Here is a 15,588-nt window from a genome sequence, read left to right as displayed (position 1 = left end):
GTTGTCAAGGCACCCCATGTTCAGGGTCTGTCTTGGCACTCTGTCTTCCTGCCATTATCAACTGTCTTAATCACTTCAGCAAAGAGTTAACTTTCGGCAGCAAAAAATGGATGCCAGGAATATCAGTTATTCTCAGTCCTTCGCTTTGTCCATATAACTTTTTTTAAAATTTTTATTTATTTATTTATTTGAGAGAGACAGACACAGAGAGAAAGACAGATAGAGGGAGAGAGAGAGAATAGGCGCGCCAGGGCCTCCAGCCTCTGCAAACGAACTCCAGATGCATGCGCCCCCTTGTGCATCTGGCTAACGTGGGACCTGGGGAACCGAGCCTCGAACCAGGGTCCTTAGGCTTCACAGGCAAGCGCTTAACCGCTAAGCCATCTCTTCAGCCCCATATAAATTTTTTGAGAGGGGGTGTTCAAGGTAGGGTCTCACTCTAGCCCACGCTGACCTGGAATTCACTATGGAGTCTCAGGCTGGCCTCTAACTCACAGCGATCCTCCTACCTCTCCCTCCTGAGTGCTGGGATTAAAGGTGTGCACCACCACGCCCAGCTATGTAACTTTTAAAAATATTTTACTTATTTATTTGCAAGCAGAGAGAGAAAGAATGGGCACCCAAGGGCTTCCAGCCATTGAAAATGAACTCCAGATGCATGCACAACTTTAAATTGGTTCTAGGAAATCAAAGCCCTGGTTGTCAGGCTTTGCAGGCAAGTGCCTTAACCACTGAGCCATCTCTCCATCCCCCCACCAGCAAATAACTTTTAAGAATCAAGCAGTTAAGCTGTGAGGGAAGCAATTATGCTTGAGATTTAAACTCCTTAGGCTAACACAGTGGAGAATGGCCTTCCATGTCAGCCCCTCTCAGCCATTGGAGTTTGAGGTGGTTTGGGGCCCAGGTAATTGTCTCACATGAAGTTTCCTTAGAAACCTCAGGGGCGGAGCAGGGCTTGGGTTGTTGTGAACTGCTTCTTCTATGTGATACTTCTCCAACTCAGGTGGGTATAAGAACCACACGTTGTTAAGCCCCACTGCAGAGTTCATGAGTCAGAAAAATCTGAAAATTTATATTTCAAAGATGTTCCCAGATAATACCAACTCTGTGATCCCAATGTCACCCTTTGAAAAACAGTGTCCTGATACTGTCTCCTTTGAGCACCCTCACAGGAAAACACAGTCATTCCAGTGACTGAGAAAGGAGTCTCAGGCTAGCCTCAAAATCACAGCGATCCTCCTGCCTCTGCCTCCCGAGTGCTGGGATTAACCACGCCCAGCTATATAACTTTAAAAAATATTTTGCTTATGTATTGGCAAGCAGAGAGAGAGAATGGGCACCCAAGGACTCTCAGCTGTTGCGAATGAACTCCAGATGCATGCACGACTTTATTTCGGAACTAGGAAATCAAATCCCTGGTTGTCAGGCTTTGCAGATTGGGTGGCTCACACTGCCCGTGCCAGCTTCAGGATAATGGCCACCTCCTGACCTGGAAGAAGAACAGAAGAAGGAATACATGAGAAAGTAGGAAGATGAGGGTAGAGTAATTGAGTCTGCATCTCATCATAAGCTCCCCCGGGCCCCCTGCAGAAGGATGGCAGGAGACCTTTGTGGTCCCTGCGGGGGAAATGATAGGATGATTATTAAAGGGACCATTCCTGTGAGGACTTTTCCCACACAGAGATGGGCCTCTGCCAAGAAAGATAGTCAGTGCTAGACACACTAAAAACCCAGTCCCCAGAAAGTAAGAGACTTAACTGGAGAAACTGGATTTATTCTTTTTTTTATTTTTATTTTTTTTTTTTTAAATTTTTTATTTATTTAGCGACAGACACAGAGAGAAAGACAGATAGAGGGAGAGAGAGAGAATGGGCACGCCAGGACTTCCAGCCTCTGCAAATGAACTCCAGACGCATGCGCCCCCTTGTGCATCTGGCTAACGTGGGACCTGGGGAACCGAGCCTCGAACCGGGGTCCTTAGGCTTCACAGGCAAGCGCTTAACCACTAAGCCATCTCTCCAGCCCTTTATTTTTATTTTTGAATTTGAGAGAGAGAGAATTGGCGCACCAGGGCCTCAGCCACTGAAATCGAACTCCAGATGCTTGCGCCACCTAGTGGGCATGTGCAACCCTGCGCTTGTCTCACCTTTGTGTGTCTGGCTTCCATGGGATCTGGAGAGTTGAACATGGGTCCTTAGGCTCTGCAGGCAAGAGCCTTAACAGCTAAGCCATCCCTCCAACCCTGGATTTATTCTTGCAGTAAAAAAAAAAAAAAAAAAAAAAGGAGATGCTGTAAGCATATGGGTTTAAAAGTCACTTCGTTCTCTCTAGGAGCTAAAGTGCCTACCAAAGAGCCTTTCATGTAGGCTCAGGGCTGGCAAGTTGGCCGGCGTGGGGCAGGGATAGTCACACAGGAACGAGACGTGGGAACAACTGTCCTACTGGATGGAATGTAATTCTAGATATGCTTGAGAAACCAGAGCTTAACCCACATATGGGACTAAATTATTATTATTTTTTTTGGTAAGGGTAAAATCTGAGATTTAGTTTAGAGAGACTCATGACAAGGGGAAATGCAAAGCAGGAGCTCTCCCAAGCCAAGAGAAAGCACGACCCCCCCCCCCCCCCGTGGGGAAAGGGGACAGGAAACTAGGAGAATCTCCATCACATAGGGAGAAATCGTGTTTCAGGTCCAGTTATATAAAATCAGACATCCAGTTAGAATGAGCCTCATCTCCAGGCTCAGTCGGGTGTGTAGGGAATGGCTACTGAGCCCTGAAAGAACACTGACTTAGGGAGGGCCCACTCATGGGGGCCAAGCCTGTGAAATTAGGGAAGAAACAGGAAGTTATGGTCGCTGCTGAGGAATTGATGCGTTCAGCCATCTGGGATAAGGCTGGATGAGATGCGAGTTCTGGTCCCACCCGAGCAGGCAAGGAGGCATCCTTGTGTCTGTGGCCCATTCCCTAGCTAACTGCCTGTCATGAAAGGAGTTACCTTCCTCTAACAAGTATCACTTCCCCCCTCCTGAGAGGCAGCTCTAACTGCTGTCAGGGAGCAATGGGGCAAAGAATGCTCTAGATTCCTCAGGCTGAATAGGGTGGCAGCTCACAGCAGTTAGAGCTCCTTAGGAGACGGTTTATCCAAAGACCCGTGATAAAGAGGCTTTTCTGCTTCTTTTTATTTTTTCTTTCTTTTACTATTGCTATTATTACTAACAACACATTTCATATGGATACGTCACGTGTTGGTATCCTCTTTTTCCTCCCGTCTGATGTCTCATCACCATCTCTGTGTAATTCCTTTTCTTTGGTCAGCTTCTTCTGAACCTTGGGCAAGATTGATAAAATATAAGTGGTTTAGGACATTATGATTGTCACCAAGACAGTAAGAGAGAGGATCTTCTCCTATTGGAAGTAGGTGCAAGTCAATGTAAGTGATTAGTATTGGGAGCCCTAAGCATATGACCAAAAGAAGCAGATAATTAATAATGGATTTAATTAATTGAGATAATTTAATATTAAACAGAGAAGCCCATTAGCCTGTAGGAATCTTTGATTTCCACATTCACCTCCTCTTCACGTTGCCATTTCCAAACTTTAAATTTAGGGTACCCCACCTGGGTCTCTTCTCAAAGGCCAATAAACATACTTGGCAACAAACCCCAAGTAAAGTTTGGACCAAGGCTGAACGTGTTACGAGCCTTGATCCTCCTAGTTTTGTGACCAACCCATTTATTTAGTGGGCTCCTGACCCTGCGGCTGACAAGCTATTGCTGACAAGTAATACAGACCCTGCAGTCTTTTTTTTTTTTTTTTTCCTAATGTTTGGGTACAGTTGTATAGTCAGGGTCAGAGACATCCATCTGAATTGCTGAGCTTGGCACTCATTTTTTTTATTAGCCATTCCTGTGTAATCATAGCCATAAGTAGTCAAGGATTTGGGAGCATGCTTCTGACTGTCCCAGCCTTGGTTTCTTGGAGGTACAACCCTCCATTTGAAAATACTGTTCTCGGGATGGAGAGATGGCTTAGCAGTTAAGCTCTTGCCTGTGAAGCCTAAGGACCCCGGTTTGAGACTTGATTCCCCAGGACCCACATTAGCCAGATGCGCAAGGGGGTGCATGTGTCTGGAGTTCACTTGCAGTGGCTGGAGGCCCTGGCGCGCCCATTCTCTGACTCTCTGCCTCTTTCTCTCTCTGTCTGTTGCTCTCAAATAAATTTTAAAAAAAATTAAAAAAAAAAAGAAAGAATATACTGCCCTCGCTTCCTCCCTGTGGTTGATGGTTCTGACCAAGATCTGCCAGCTGCTCTAGACCCCTGTTTGTGGCTTCTCTGCCCCATTGGCTCCTCGACAGTTGATACTGAGTCATGTTGCCTGCTTGGAAACTCCAGGGTGACTTTGGAAAGGGTTTCATTCTAGTTTCTTACCTTTGTCCTGTCCCTCAACCCTTTAGATTTTCTCACTGTCCTTTTGCGTTTGATTCTACTGTATGGCCCTGTTGTTGTCTTTATCAATTTGAAGATTCTTTCATGACAATTCCATTTTAATCACTAAAGTCTTTGGAGGATGCTGGCTTCTAACCACAACACTAACAAAGGAGCTTGTAGAACTCCTTTAAAATATGCCACAGTGGCTGGGTGTGGTGGCTCACACCTTTAATCCCAGCACTTGGGAGGCAGAGGTAAGAGGCTCACCATGAGTTCGAGGCCAGCCTGAGACTACATAGTGAATTTCAGATTAGCCTGGACTAGAGTGAAACCTTATCTCTAAAAACAAACAAACAAAATATATATGCCACAGTAATTTTTCTGGTACCCTAAGGAGGTAGGAGAGGTAGTTAAGCAGCTGCAGAGTTGGAAGGGAAGCCAGTTTTCCCAATTCCTCATCCCCTACTCCAGAACAGTTCTCGTAACTGTATAGTATCTCGAGTCTGTGGCTCAGGACTCAGACAAGAGGATAAAGACACACACCCAAAAGTGATTGCTTCTCGAGCTGGAGAGATAGCTTGGCAGTTAAGGCACTTGCCTGCGAAGCCTAAGAACTCATGTTCAAATCTCCAGGTCCCACGTAAGCCAGACGCAGAGACTTGGGGGTGCAATGTCACACGTGTGCACAAGGGGGCGCATGCAGCTGGGGTTCGTTTGCAACAGCTGAAGACCCTGGCAGTGCAATTCTCTCTCTCCCTCTCCTTCTTTCTCTCTCAAATAAATTATATATATATTTATATATATATATATATACACACACACACACACACACACATACATACACACACACATATATATATGTGTATATGTGTATATATATATATACTTTTAATGGCTGCTTCTCTTAGTTCAAAATGTTTGTAATGCTGAGAGACCTGGTGTGGTGAGTGGGATGGGCAGGTCAGGGAAAGCATGCACCACCACAGGCTGAGCATGCTGCAGGCACCACAAACAGGTATCATGTCAATCAAATGGACTCTCTTGTCCATTCACTTTGTTCTTGGACTACATAGGAGTGACGGTAACTGGAACAAAGACAAATGAATCCTCTGTGGCTATAAGGGAGTCTGTGGAATAAAACTAAGAAACAACAACAACAAAAAAAGCCTGTATTCCCTTACTGGACATGTGGCAAATTCCTTTTTAAAGCACTTATAGCAGAATTTTTTTTTTTCATTGACTGGATAAGGGTCACGCAAAAACTTACAGTAAATCACTTGCTTTCTTTAGTCATTTATTAATCAGGAGTGTGGAATGCATCACTAAAAGACTAATCCATGCCACACAATAAAAGGGGGTTTTTTCCTGTGCTGGGAAGGGAGAAGGGTGTAGGAAAAGAAATCGGGTATATGCTGCTATCCCGAAGATGGCTGCTTGTAGCACCTCGAAAAACAGATGTTGTTTTAGTTAGTTTCCTGTCACTATAACAAAAAAACCAAGAGCATCAACTTGAGAGATAGAGGGGGGTTATTTTAATATTCCATTTATTTATTTGAGAGAAAGAAAGAGGCACAGAAAGACAGAGAGATAATGGATGAGCCAGGGCCCCTAGATACTGCAAACAAACTCCAGACACATGCACCACCTTTGTGCATCTTGCTTTATGTGGGTACTGGGGAAGTGAACCTGGGTCCTTTAGCTTTACAGGCAAGTCCCTTAATTGGTAAGCCATCTCTCCAGCTCTCTTTAATAGTTATTGGTTTTTACTACTTTTTATTAAGCATATAAAATTGCTTATAACATTTTTTTCTTTTCAAATTTTTTTATTAACAACTTCCATGATTATAAACAATATCTCATGGTAATTCCCTCCCTCCCCCCACTTTCCCCTTTGAAACTCCACTCTCCATCATATCCCCTCCTCCTCTCAATCAGACTCTCTTTTATTCTGATGTCCTGATCTTTTCCTCCTATTATGATGGTCTTGTGTAGGTAGAGTCAGACACTGTGAGGTCATGGATATCCAGGCCATTTTGTGTATGGGGGGCTTATAACATTTTATACAGGCATATCATTGGACTTTGTTCATATTTGTTCCCTCATCATCCTCCCTCTCCCCAGGTCATCCCTCATCTGCTTTCATGTGGACTTTGCGCTTGTTAAGATTTTTTAAATTTATTTATTAGAGATAGGGAGAGAGAGAGAATGGATGTGCCAGGGCCTCTAGCCACTGCAAATGAACTCCAGACACATGCACCACCATCTGGCTTATGTGGGACCTGGAGAATGGAACCTGGGTCCTTAGGTTTTGCAGGCAAGTTCCGTAACTGCTAAGCCATCTCTCCAGCCCGGAGTTTACTTTTTTTAATTTGGAGGTTCCAGCCCATGATTAATTAGGTCTAAGCCTATTGGGAGACATCACCTCATGGCAGGAGCGTATGACCAAGCAACACTGCTCACTTACCCCACGGCCAAGAATCAAAAGAAGGAAGAGAAAGGAACCAAGACTCCACAAGAGTATGCCTCCAATGATCTAACACCTCTCCGTATGTCCACCTCTTAAAGCTTCCACCATGTCCCAGATAGTCCCATATAGATAGAACCAAGTCTTTTAAAAATGGACCCCTGAAGCTAGGCGTGGTGGCGCACGCCTTTAATCCCAGCACTCGGGAGGCAGAGGTGGGAGAATCACCGTGAGTTCGAAGCCGCCCTGAGACTACAAAGTGAGTTCCAGGTCAGCCTGGGCTAGAGTGAGACCCTACCTCGAAAAAACAAAAAACAAAAAAAATTTGACCCCTGGGGGACACTTAAGATCTAAACTATAGTAGATGAGTAAAGAGACTTTGCCTACCATACATTTGAGAAAGTTGGACCCTGCTATGAATAGGTCCCTCTAACTTTAGGAGTGAGCCAAAGACACACCTAGGTCACAGGCCGTGACTAAGACCTATTTTAAACCAACATGCTGGTGGGTACACAGCCAGTCTCCTTTTAAATGAAACCCCTTGAAAACATCTTCACGTATTCCATGTCACATACACATTGCTCAAAAGATGGTTAGAGCCGGGCATTGTGGCACATGCCTTTAATCCTAGCACTTGGGAGGCAGGGGTAGGAGGATCGCCATGAATTCGAGGTCACCCTGAGAGTAAGACCCTACCTCAAAAAAAAAAAAAAAAAAAAAAAGAAGAAGAAGATTTTAGGGTCCTAAGAGGAGAAAACCATAAAAAATAGACATCTATGTTCATAATTCAAAATTAGCTACTCTTGATATTTTGTCTTCTGTTTCAGCATTTTTCTTTAAGAAGTCTTTCTATTACTTCTTATTAAAATGAAATGTCAGCTGGGTGTGGTGGCACACACCTTTAATCTCAGCCCTTGGGAGGCAGAGGTAGGAGGATCACTATGAGTTCAAGGCCACCCTGAGACTACATAGTGAATTTCACGTCAGCCTGAACTAAATGAGACCCTATCTCAAAAAAATAAAAATAAAAATAAAAATAAAATGAAGCGTGATGAATAAAGCATAGAGATTTCAAATAATATGGAAAAAAAACAAAACATAAAAGATTTTTAAAAATAAATAAAAACAGTTTTGAAGCAGCAGCTTTAAAGTCCATCATTAATATTTGCTGAACATTATTTTACACAAACCGTTTTTTGAGACCATTGGTTTTGGCAAAGTCTTGCCTTTGGAAGAGGATTTGACTTTTCAAAATAGGTCAGAGTTGCCGGGAGGCATTAAAGTCTGGTGGATAGGTAATGATTAAGCTGAGTAACAAGATTTTGGTGCCAAGTCAGGCATAATTGGTTTTCTTGGACAGCTCAGAGACTGTCATGAGGGGACACATGTCAGAAGCAATCAACGCCCATCGGCCTCAGACAGACTCTGGGTGTGGGGGGAGCATGGGTGGGATTGAGGACCCAAACCTCCAGACCCGAGCCAGAGCTCCCTTGAGGGCTATGGGTCCCATTCAGGTCCGTACTGTCGCAGAGGCAGTTTGCTCATCTTTAATGGGATGTTCATAATGTCCACTTTTCATAGCTGTTATAAGAATCAAATTAGGTCAGGGACATGAGAGCTCTTTTGCAAACTGCCAGGCCTTATACAAATGTTAAGCTCTATTATTTAAGTACATTTGTCAAATTAATCTTGCTTCTTGATGGGCACCCCTTCCACAGACACAGTCAGTCCGTGATAGCCACAGAGAAGCCTCTCTGGGTGGGGCTGTTCTCTCCCCTTCTGCTCCACCCAGGGGTGTAGGACCGTCTCCTTCAGTGAAGCCACTTAACTTGCTCATCATTTTTACCTGTTTCTGTTTTCTAGGACCGAGGTGTGAGCGAAGATTTGTGAGTCATCACTACTCTCATTTCTGGCTTTCTCCCGCCTGCGAGGTAAAAAAGATTTCATTTGGGCAATCCGTTTTGAAATTTTAGAAGGATATGGTCAGTTGCCTGGAAGTTCTTTGGAGATGAGAAACTCATAAAAACGTCTTCATGGCCTGGTATGGTGGCCACATGCCTGTAATCCCAGCACTCAGGGGGCGGAAGCAAGAGGATCATGGGTTCTAGGCCAGCCTGGGCTACATAGTAAGGATCGGTGTTAATATTGTTTTAATGAAAAAATATTTTAAGTTTATATACATGGACATATACACGTACCAGAATATATATACATATATACATATATATATATATATACATATATATATATATATATATATATATGTATGTATATATATGGCAGAAAAATGGAATCTGAGATCTAGAAGGTTGTTCAGGAGTTGTCATTATGGGTGATAAAGGGAAGAAATATTTTTTTTTAATTTTTAATTTATTTATTTGAGAGCGACAGAGACAGAAAGAAAGACAGATAGAGGGAGGGAGAGAGAGAATGGGCGCGCCAGGGCTTCCAGCCTCTGCAAACGAACTCCAGATGCATGTGCCCCCTTGTGCATCTGGCTAACGTGGGACCTGGGGAACCGAGCCTCGAACCGGGGTCCTTAGGCTTCACAGGCAAGCACTGAACCACTAAGCCATCTCTCCAGCCCGGGAAGAAACATTTTAAAAAAAGAAACCCATAGCTATCTGTTAGATAACCATTCTATTAGTTGTTAGAAGAACTAAGTTCCAGGCCCTTAGGATAACCTGGCACATACAAAGTGCTCAATAGATTGAAGCTATTATTTTTGGTATTGGTATCATTACAAGGATTGGAGCTTACAGACTCCATAACTGAGACAGGTGTTGATGAATAAGCCACTGGGTTGGGGGACCGGACACATGACAGCCTGCCTCATCAGCACTCTTATATATAAGTAACTGATTCAGCCACTAGGTCTCCTCTCATTTTATGCATTCATCCACCATGCATTTATTGAGTGCTTACTGTGCGCCCAGCATTGTGCCATGTACTACAGATACAACAGTCAGCCCCAAAGAGCTGGTCCTCATCTAATGAGGGAGAAAGAGTAAGGAAGTAGTCCCCGGAATGCATATTCAATCAGAGCATTTTCTGAACGCACTAAGAGGAGAGAGTACCATCCTCCCAGCCCGTGCACCCGAGGGGACCCAGCGTTGTACGGATGGATGGAGAGTAGACAGGCAAGATACGAGGAAGGTGTTGGTGGGCAATTGGCATATGAGCTGAGGTCCAAAGAACCAGAAAAGAGTGAGGGAAACTGATTTGGGTCGAAGGACCAGCACGTACACACTGTGAGGCTGGAACGCAGTCATATATGAAGCAGAGTGAAGGGACATCCAAGAAAAAAAAACAAAGAAGGTTAAGGGCTGGAGAGATGGCTCAGCGGTTAAGGAGCCTGTGTGCGAAGCCTAAGTACCCATGTTCAATTCCCCAGTACCCACAGAAATCCAGATGCATAAAGTAGTGTATGCATGTAGAGTTTGTTGCCAGTGCCATTCTCTCTCTCTCTCTCTGCATGTCAAATAAATAAATATTATTTAAAAATAAAGGAGATGAGGCTGGAGAGATGGCTTAGCAGTTAAGCGCTTGCCTGTGAAGCCTAGAGACCCCGGTTCAAGGCTCGGTTCCCCAGGTCCCACGTTAGCCAGATGCACAAGGGGGCGCACGCATCTGGAGTTCGTTTGCAGAGGCTGGAAGCCCTGGCGCGCCCATTCTCTCTCTCTCCCTCTATCTGTCTTTCTCTCTGTGTCTGTCGCTCTCAAATAAATTAATTAATTAATTTTTAAAAAAAGAAGACAATTCCTTACCATCAAAGCGTGGAACTGGAGTTGACAACAAATAAATAAGTAAATAAATTTAATTATAAGTGACATATTATAGAGATCATAGATAAATGCTATGCAAAATAATAATAATAAAAGGAGGCAGACCTGAGATTCTAACTCTGGAGGAGGTGATTAAGCTGAAGGAAAGAGGAGAATGGGATAGGAAGTGAGCCACTGGAAGGATATTTCAGGGAGAAGAAACAGTAAGGCCAAAGAGGCTTGTGTGTCCCCAGAGCAGGCAGGAAACAAGAACGCATTGACACGTGAAAGTTGTTCCTCGTGGGACTGGAGACCACTGGGTCATACGAAAGCATCCGGCTTTCTGCTTCTTCCCGGACAACACCCAGGAGGACCTGACTGATCTTTCAAAGGTTGTTCTATTATGTGTGTGGTGCTTTAATTTAGGTGTCCCCCATAAACTTAGGGGTTCTGAATGCTAGGTTCCCAGTTCATGGAGACTTGGGAATTAACGCCTCCTGGAGGCGGTGTGTTGTTGGGGGCGGGCTTATGGGTGTTATAGCCAGCGTCCCCTTGCCAGTGTTTGGCACATTCTCCTGTTGCTATTGTCCACCTGATGTTGGCCAGGGGTAACGTCAACCCTCTGCTCATGCCATCGTTTCCCCTGACATTATGGAGCTTCCCCCTCGAGCCTGTAAGCCAAAATAAACCTCTTTTTTTCCCCCCCACAAGCTGTTCTTGGTTGGGTGATTTCTACCAGCAATGAGAACCTGACTTTAACAATGGGCAAAATGGGGTGGTAAGTGGGGTGTGGGGGAGGATAGATTATTTCAGAATACAAGCAAAAGCAGAAAGACCAGTTAGGAGCCAGTCAATCAAGTGATAGATAATGACAGCTCAGACTGAATCACAGGTGGACAGGTACCAGGTGTGCTTGGCAGATAACGCCACCTGGCCTCGTAGACCATCCATGGAACCGTGAAATAAGTGGTGGCATGATTCGTTTGCACAGGTTGACAGCCAATGCAGCCTCTCTCTCTCTCTCTCTCTCTCTCTCCCTCTGTCTCTGTCTCTCTCTCTTTCTCTCTCTCTCAGTCATCTCATGAGTGCAGGCAAGGATGGAGCTATAATTCTTGGAGCTCCAGAAGGCCCAGTCTTTAGCGTTAGGGAGAGGCAACCCCGATGAAGAGTGATCCAAATCCAGCCCCTGAAAAGAACAGATTGGGGCCACGCGTCACCAAGGCGGTGGTCATCATCATCATCATCACATCAGGGAGGAGGAGGATCTGTTGAGCTGCCTGCCTGCCCAGAGCCAAATGTGAGAAAGCTGGGTCTGGCCGAACTGGGCCAACAGCGAAGGCTAAAGATAGAGGGCTGGAGCTGGAGAGGTGGCTTAGCAATGAAAGCTTTTGCCTACAAGGCCTAATGACCCAAGTTCGATTCCCCAGTACCCATGTGAAAGCAGAGGCATGAAGTGGAGCATGCGCCAGAGTTCACCCATTCTCTCTCCCTCCCTCTGCTTGTAAATAAATAAATATATATATATTTAGATATATATAATATATTATATAATTAATATATTATTAATTATAATTAATATAATTATAATAATATAAATACAATTAATTAATATAATATATATATTTTATATATATATATAATATATATATTAGTTTTTCAAGGTAGGATCACACTCTGTAGCCCAGGCTGACCTGGAATTCACTATGGAGTCTCAGGGTGGCCTCGAACTCACGGCGATCCTCCTTCCTCTGCCTCCCGAGTGCTGGGATTAAAGGCGTGCACCACCCTGCCCGCCTCTAATAAAAATATTTTTTAAAGGGCTGGAGAGATGGCTTAGCGGTTAAGCGCTTGCCTGTGAAGCCTAAGGACCCCGGTTCGAGGCTCGGTTCCCCAGGACCCACGTTAGCCAGATGCACAAGGGGGTGCACGTGTCTGGAGTTTGCTTGCAGTGGCTGGAAGCCCTGGCGCGCCCATTCTCTCTCTCTCTCTCTCTCTCTCTCTCTCTCTCTCTCTCTCTGTCACTCTCAAATAAATAAATAAATAAACAAGCAAATTTTTTTTAAAAAATATATTTTTCTAAAGATAGAGGGGTAGAGATGACACCAGTTGGATGAGAGATTGGGCAGATGTTCGGCCACATGAAATTTATTTGTAGACTGGAAAATGGTGTGAACTTGGTGCTCTTTAGCCATTCGGGGGCGTTTAGCAAAGAGCTAAACTTACTTGCCTACTTACTTGACCTTCCTTGAATAGAACGTCTTTCAAGGAGCCTCACCAGAAAATACAAGTTCTTGGTCCCATTCCACTTCTCTGCCTCCTCACCATCAGTTTGCACATCAGGGAGAATGTCCAACATCCTGTGGCAAGTATCAGCTCGGTGTACCTGCGTGCCCACGTGGGTGTGAGTGTGTGGTATCAACCACAATGAGCATGTGTGTAGAAGCCAGGCTGTGAGCAACAGTTACATTAACATACAGCACACTCACTTGTAGAGCGGCCCCTAGCTCTGAGCTACACATTAACGTGAAGGTAAGGAAGCTACCTGGGCTGGAGAGACGGCTTAGCAGTTAAGGCACTTGCCTGAAAAGCCAAAGATACCCAGGTTCGATTCCCCAGGACCCACATTAGGCGGATGCACAAAGGGGTGCACACATCTGGAGTTCGTTTGTGGTGGCTGGAGGCCCTGATGTACCCATCCTTCCTTCCCCTTTCTCTCTCTCCCTTTTCTCTGTCAAATAAAGAAATAAAAAAGAATAAGCTACCTAAGAAACATCAGAGGAGCAGTTGAAAGTGTGCTTGATTGGGGAAGGCTAGGTAGGAAGCTTATGGGTGCTGGAAATGTCCCCTGTCTTAATCTGGATAGCAGTTACTTGGATGCCATCCATATGTAACAATATATTAAGACATAGTCTTACAAATTGCACACTAGGAGCTGGGCGTGGTGGCGCATGCCTTTAATCCCAGCACTCGGGAGGCAGAGGTAGGAGGATCACATGCATTCGAGGCCACCCTGAGACTACATAGTGAATTCCAGGTCAGCCTGAGCTACAGTGAGACCCTACCTTGAAAAAAAAAAAAACCAAAAAAAAGAATTGCACACTTGGGCTGGAGAGATTGCTTAGTGGTTAAGGTGCTTGTCTGCAAAGCCAAAGGATCCAGGTTCAATTCCCCAGGACCCACATAAGCCAGATGCACAAGGGGATGTATGCATTTAGAGTTCGTTTGCAGTGGCTGGAGGCCCTGATGTGCCCATTGTTTTTCTTTCTGTCTCAAATAAATAAATAAAGGGCTGGAGAGATGGCTTAGCTGTTACGCGCCTGCCTGTGAAGCAAGGACCCTGGTTCGAGGCTCGATTCCCCAGGACCCACGTTAGCCAGATGCACAAGGGGGTGCATGTGTCTGGAATTTGTTTGCAGTGGCTGGAGGCCCTGGCGCGCCCACTCTCCTCTCTCTCTGCCTCTTTCTCTCTCTGTCTGTCGCTCTCAAATAAATAAAAATTTTTTAAAAATTTAAAAATAAATAAATAAAAAGAATTGCATACTTGAGGCTGTGCCCACTAGTGGTGCACTTGGAAAGCAGAGGTAGGAGGATCACTGTGAGTTCACCCTGAGACTATATAGATGCGGAGGTGGAGGCCAAGGGAACAGAAGTTGAAGGCCGTCATTGGCTGCATTGTGAATTTGAGGCCAGCCTGGGATACATGAGACTATGTCTCAAGGTCTTAGCGCTTTCCTCTCGCATTTCAGCCACAGACGCCCACCCCCACCTGCTGCTGATTCTACGGCATAGCAAGCTTTCACTCAGGTGGTCTCAATGGGACAGAGAGGGGATCTTCCTTCAGAGGATGTGTTCAATTTTTAAGAACTGAAAACCAAACTTGATGGATTTGGGGTTATTAAAGATGTAGGATCTTTTCTTGACTTTTTTTAAAGACTTTTAAAAAAATATATTTATTTATTTGAAAGTGACAGAGAGAGAAAGAGGCAGATAATAGAAAGAGAGAATGGGCACACCAGGGCCTCCAGCCATGGCAAACGAACTCCAGACGCATACGCCCCCTTGTGCATCTGGCTAACGTGGGTCCTATGGAATGGAGCTTTGAACCGGGGTCCTTAGGCTTCACAGGCAAGCGCTTAACCACTAAGCCATCTCTCCAGCCCATTTTCTTGACTTTTTGTTGACAGCTTCCGTAAGTATAGACAATAAACCATGACAATCCCCTCCCACCATCCCCATTTCCCCTCCCAAGTCTGCCCCCTTCTGAATCACTTCTTTCCAATTAGTGTCTCTATTTTTAAGTACTCATTCATTCATTCATTCATTTAAAAAAGAAAGAACCAGGGAGAGAGAGAAAGTGTGTGCGTGTACGGGCATGCCAGGGCCTCCTGCCACTGCAAAGGAACTCCAGGTGTACGTGCCACTTTGTGCATCCTGGGGAATTGAACACCCAGGCCCTCATGCTTTGCAAGCAATGGGTAAGTCTTCTCTGCAGGCCCTCTCTTCTATTTAATGTCATCATTTTCCCCTCCTATTATGTGGGTCTTCTGTGTTGACATGAGCCTGTGAGATCATGAGCCACTTTGTCTCTGGAAGACGGTATTGTCAGCACCCCTTCCCTTTCCTTTGGCTCTTACATTCTTTCCGCCACCTCTTCCACAAGGTCCCTGAGCCTTGGCGGGTGTGACAGACATGTCTCACTTAGTGCTGACCACTCCACTGTCCCTCTTTCCCAGTACTATAGTGAGTTTTGAGTCATCCCAGTGGTCACCATAAAGGGGTAGAATCTTTAGTGATCTATTGCCCCACAAGAAAGGGACAAAAGGAGCAAGTTGAAACATCATGTCCAGAGGCATTCCCACCACTACAAAAAAATTTTTTGGCTGCTGCCGCAATGCATAACCACAATCCCATGGGGGAATTACCTGCAACC

At 44.9% G+C, this 15,588-nt stretch overlaps 1 protein-coding gene across 1 annotated transcript in view; it reads left to right on the top strand.

The window, feature by feature from the left end:
* Casr (calcium sensing receptor) overlaps nt 1-15,588 on the top strand; it is an 86,043-nt gene that overhangs the window by 26,966 nt on the left and 43,489 nt on the right. The window contains exon 2 of the mRNA XM_045148414.1: nt 8,758-8,825. The gene's annotated coding sequence lies outside the window, so the exon portion shown is untranslated. The remainder of the gene's footprint in view (nt 1-8,757; nt 8,826-15,588) is intronic.

This window comes from Jaculus jaculus, chromosome 4, assembly GCF_020740685.1.
Source record: "Jaculus jaculus isolate mJacJac1 chromosome 4, mJacJac1.mat.Y.cur, whole genome shotgun sequence".
Lineage (NCBI taxonomy): Eukaryota > Metazoa > Chordata > Mammalia > Rodentia > Dipodidae > Jaculus > Jaculus jaculus.
The sequence above is the reverse complement of the archived record's forward strand: the minus strand, read 5'-3'. Positions and strand labels throughout refer to the sequence as shown.